This window comes from Centropristis striata, chromosome 1 (genome assembly GCF_030273125.1).
Source record: "Centropristis striata isolate RG_2023a ecotype Rhode Island chromosome 1, C.striata_1.0, whole genome shotgun sequence".
Lineage (NCBI taxonomy): Eukaryota > Metazoa > Chordata > Actinopteri > Perciformes > Serranidae > Centropristis > Centropristis striata.
The window spans coordinates 24974922-24980092 of NC_081517.1; the positions used below are offsets into that span (position 1 = coordinate 24974922).

Consider the following 5171-nt stretch of genomic DNA (forward strand, 5'->3'; position numbering starts at 1 on the left):
CTGCAAAAAAAAATGCCTGAAAAAATAAATAAAAATTGTGACAGTGCTTGTGCTTTAAGTAAACATTAAAATAACAAATCAAAACATTTGAGTTTCTTTGCTTTTATGTCACTTTATATAAAAAAAACCTTACATTTTAAATATCCCAAATGATTTTACTCTCCATAAAAGTATCTCCTGTCAAAATTATACAAGTTAGAAATATGAACATGCTGCAAAACAAAACAAAACCTGGAAATATAAATAAAATGTGTGCTTTTCAGCAATAACAAATAACGAATCAAAACATTCAGTTTTCTTTGCTCTTATGCCATTTTATCAGAGCTGGATGCTTGGCATCTTTTTTTGGCAACAAGTTGGTTTATGTTTGGCGTGAGGTCCCGTGTTGTGGAGACTCTCAGGATGGACTGAAGGTGCTCATCAGTGAGACGACTCCTGTGTGCTGTTTTGTTTGTCTTCATCACTGAGAACAGATATATTCTCACACAGATATGTGCTACCAAACATGCACAAGGTTCGAGCCGCATGTAGACGGAGCTGGGACATTGCTGCGGGAATGGAGTGAATAAACTCTGTGGGCCCTGCAGTGTCGTACTTTGTCTTTAGCGTCCCATTACACTGCAGCTCAATCAGCTCCATCTGAATCTGCACAGGTGCAGTTTCCGCGTCGACGGCAAATGGGTTGCGAAACAACTCGAAATTCTTTTTTTGTTCCTCAAAATCACCAAAGCGGAATTCCGTGCGCAGTGCGCTCAGTTTATCAGCAAAGTGCGTATTTGGGAACACCGTTGTGCCGACAGCATTACTTGGCAACAGGGAAAGTGGGACAAGTTGCACTGGTGCATTTGTGTCTCCCATAAAATCAGCTTCACTTGAAATGCCTTCACTGCGTCATACATGTCAGTGATCATGCGGTCACGTCCCTGGAGCTGGAGGTTTAAGGCATTGAGATGTGCGGTTATGTCAGCCAGAAACGCCAACTCACATTTCCACTTTTCATCCCGCAAAACGGTGGAGTCTTTGCCTTTACTGTCCATGAACTGACAGATTTCGTTGCTGAGCTCAAAAACTCTGTTGAGAACTTTTCCCCGACTTAGACAACGCACCTCTGTATGATAAGGAATGTCGGCAAACTCTGAATCTATCTCCTGCATAAAGGACTGAAATTGCCGGTGATTTAAACTTTTACTTCGGATAAAGTTTACGGTTTGCGTTACAGTGCTCATTACATGGTCCATCTTCAGGACTTTGCCACACAGTGCTTCCTGGTGTATGATGCAGTGGTATGCTGTTAACTCACCAGTACAGTTCTCCTCCTGCATCTTTTCTCGCATCCTTCCCACTAGTCCACTTTTCTCACCGCACATAGCCGGCGCTCCATCAGTTGTAAGACCAATAAGTTTGTCCCAGGGCAGTTTCATGTCGGTTACACTTTGACATACGTTTTCAAAAATGTCCTTTCCGGTCGTTGTCCCGTGCATCGATTTAATGTCCAATATTTCCTCAGTAACACGCAAATCGGAGTCCACCCCACGGATGAAGATGGCTAGCTGTGCAGTGTCAGTCACGTCAGTACTTTCATCCACAGCAAGAGAGTATGCAATGAAGTCTTTGCTTCTTTCACTCAGCTGTGTTCTTAAATCAGTGGCAATCTCACAAACTCGATCAGCAACCGTATTTCTACTCAGGCTTAAATTTGCCAGCATCTGCTTTTTGTCTGGACATATGATGTCGCACACCTTGACCATGCAGCTCTTCAGAAATTCTCCCTCTGTGAACGGCCGGCCTGCTTTGGCGATCTCCTCCGCCACGATAAAGCTTGCTTTCACAGCAGCTTCACTTTGTGATTTTGCACGGGTAAAAAACGTCTGCTGGAATGTCAGCTTCTTCTTTAACTCTTCTACTTTCTGTATCTTCTGCTCTGCATTCAGGTCTTTCAGGTTATCCTGATGTTTTGTCTCATAGTGCCGTCTTAGATTAAACTCTTTAAATACAGCCACATTAGCGCCATAAATGAGACAAACGGGCTTACCGGCAATGTCAGTAAACATATACTCAGCCTCCCATCGGTTTTGAAAGGCTCGGTTTTCAGAATCAACTTTTCTCTTCGGCATCATGAGGGGCTAGCTTCGCAATAATTTGCAGCAACAGGCACTTGACCTGATTGCCGCGGGAAAGCGCTCGGCAAGGCAGCTGAAGCGCTGCATTATGGGATCTGTAGTTTATTGTGTTATCAGCGCTTCATATCATCGGGCCATTAGTAACAATAATATAAAATGATCTCGCAGGCCGGATATAATTGCATGCCGGGCCGGATGTGGCCCGCGGGCCTTGAGTTTGACACATATGTGTTAAAGGATGTCTCCTGGTTGGCTGTAGCTGGAGCCACATGATATTTTCTCTCTGCTGTGAGTCGGACTGCTGTCCACTTTCATCTACCACAGGATTTTTGGTAAATATTTGTCTCTTCAGGAGTCGACGAATCAGTCTATGGCACCTCCTTACCCCTGGATTCCAGCCGTTGCGGACGGACCCCTTTCGGAGTCGTTACGCATCCAGTGGAATCCCGGTGTTATGCGTTTTTCTGCAGAGGTCTTGGCGGGGGGAGCTTTACTGCAGCGTCATGTCAGCGTCGCGTATGCCGTTGCAAATAGGTAACACTCTAATCAATGAGAGCATTTCCACCGGGCTGGTGACGCTGCGTAACGTTACAGCAGCGTCACGTCAGCGTCTCTACGCGAGCATTAGGTAGGACTTCTATTTCTCCGTGAGACGCTGCCAAATCGCGTGAATCTCAACAGAGCAGATCGCACCAGACAGGAAGTCCGACTCAGAATCAGCGTAAAACACTTCCGCCCCTTTCAAAATAAAACACAATACGCAGTTCATGCAGCCTAAAACTACTTCACATCAACATTATGTTATGACCAGGGCACCAGATCAGCAATCAATCAATCAAAGGGTCTCAGAGGATCGGCGACATGGACGACAAGAGGCTGATTGTTGAAGTGGAACATCATACAATCATTTATGACATAACATATTGTTTTTATAAGGATAGATGGTCAGATCAAAATATTTTTCACGTCAGAGAAGCAAAGTAAGTTGGTTGTTGTTGTTGTTGTGTACTTTATACACACAGTTTATCCATAGACTATAAATATAGTTTAGAGTTTATCACGGGATCTTGCGGTCTCCCGTATGGTCAGGATTATGATCTCGTTATCTCACGTGTATACGGCCGGCTCGCTAAACTGACGTGCTGCTGCTGTAACGCGCCCGGTGTGAATTGACGCCGGGCAGAAGACGCAGCAAAAACGCTGTGGAGACGTGCTGCTGCTGTAACACGCCCGGTGGAAATCCCCAGTTAGTCTCTGAAAAGCGCACGTATCGAACAACGTCAGGTTGTGTACTTTTGTTCTTTTCACAACAAATCCACAATTATTGTTTAATTTAATCCTATTGACAGGCCTTTCGTTTTTTCTCAAAACATGATACTCTGATGCAAATGTAGCCAAACACACGTCATTAAATGTACTATCTTTCGGCCTATTCTTGTACCTGTCATCAGTACTCCTCATCCACATATCTTCATCGGTAAGATCATGTGATGATGCCTTTTGTTTCAACACACTTAAAGGCAAACTCATTCTAACTTTATTCTCCCCTACCGGGAAACACAGCTTTCCTAGAGCACTCCTTAAGATACATGTTTGTCAATCTATACACTGCCTCTTGAGCACAAACATCCTTATTGTGTAAATGCACACTTCCTAAATGTTTCAATGCATGTTTAGCACTGCTATTACCCTCTTTAGCTGCTTCCCTCTTAGCATTGCCTAGCAACGACCCCATCTCCTTTTGTGCCTTGGAGATGTAAGAAATAATGTAAGCTATTCAAGCATATGCATCAACAACATATTTGATGTCAATATTAGCATTCCAGCAAGTGTTTTGCTATACTGATTTATCCAAACCTCGTATGTCAGCTGCAGAAAACGAACAAAACCACGTCGGGACACCCAGCTGACGAACACAAGCCAACAATTCCTTCTGTGCTCCCTGCCAAAAAGATAGGTATCATTTTCTTAAACCCATTAGAGGTACTCCATCATCAAACTGCAACAACTTTTTCAAAGATTCTTCATCATTCAATACATTTCTGCTAACTTTTTGAGATGTAGCACCTCCTTTACCCTTCCACAATGCTATTGATACAAAAAAAAAAAAAAGATTTTCAGTTAACTGATCACTAACTAACAAAACATATCTCCCTCTAGACTTGCTGTCCCTGCAAACTAGAGATCAGCTCCATCACAGCTTCCTGGAAGGGGCGAAGCTGCTGGTTCAAAAACATTTAACTAATCCCGAATTGTCTCTTTGAGGACTCCAATAGTGTCCTCAATCCCTGTAATCACAAACATTTTGGCCCCAAATTCTGAATTTGCTATCCAGATGCTATCCAGATCAGCTGATCAACCCGGCTTTGTTATGGGGGACTTTAATTCCTGCGACTTGGCAAATCATCTGCCCACACTACAACAGTATGTAGATTGTCCGACCCGTCTGACGGGCACCCTGGATAAGTGCTATGGCAATTTACCCGATGCCTATAAATCCATCTGTAGTCCTGCCCTGGGAAAGTCTGACCATAACGTCATACACCTGCTCCCATGCTACAGGGCGAAGCTGAAACGGGAAAAGCCAGTGCATAAGGATATACAGATGTGGTCAGATGATTGTAAGGAGGAACTTAGAGACTGTCTGGAGGACACGGACTGGCAGATCTTCTTTGTCAATTCATGTGGTTAATCACAAAAGTCAGACACTATCACATCCTATATAATGTTCTGTGAAAGATGTTTCAGTGATACTCACAGAACACGAAATTGCCTCAAGTCTGGCATGTATAAAACCCAATAAGACCCCAGGGCCTGATGGCCTTAGAGGCACAGTGTTAAGATTGCACTATGCAACTAGAAAATTTCCTCTGGGGAAATTCTGAAAGGGCCACGGGGGCTACTGCTGGTGTGTGTACACTATGATGAGATTCTTCAGAGATTTCAAACTGTGCCCTTTAACCTCAAAATGTGTGTGTGTGTGTGTGTGTGAGAGAGAAACATGTATCTGGAGGTGTGTGCGCGATTACGCATGCATTTGTGTGTGTGTAG

At 43.8% G+C, this 5171-nt stretch overlaps 1 pseudogene; it reads right to left on the reverse strand.

The window, feature by feature from the left end:
* Window positions 1–251: 251 nt before the first annotated feature.
* Window positions 252–2438, reverse strand: LOC131973589 (general transcription factor II-I repeat domain-containing protein 2-like; annotated as a pseudogene).
* Window positions 2439–5171: the final 2733 nt, after the last annotated feature.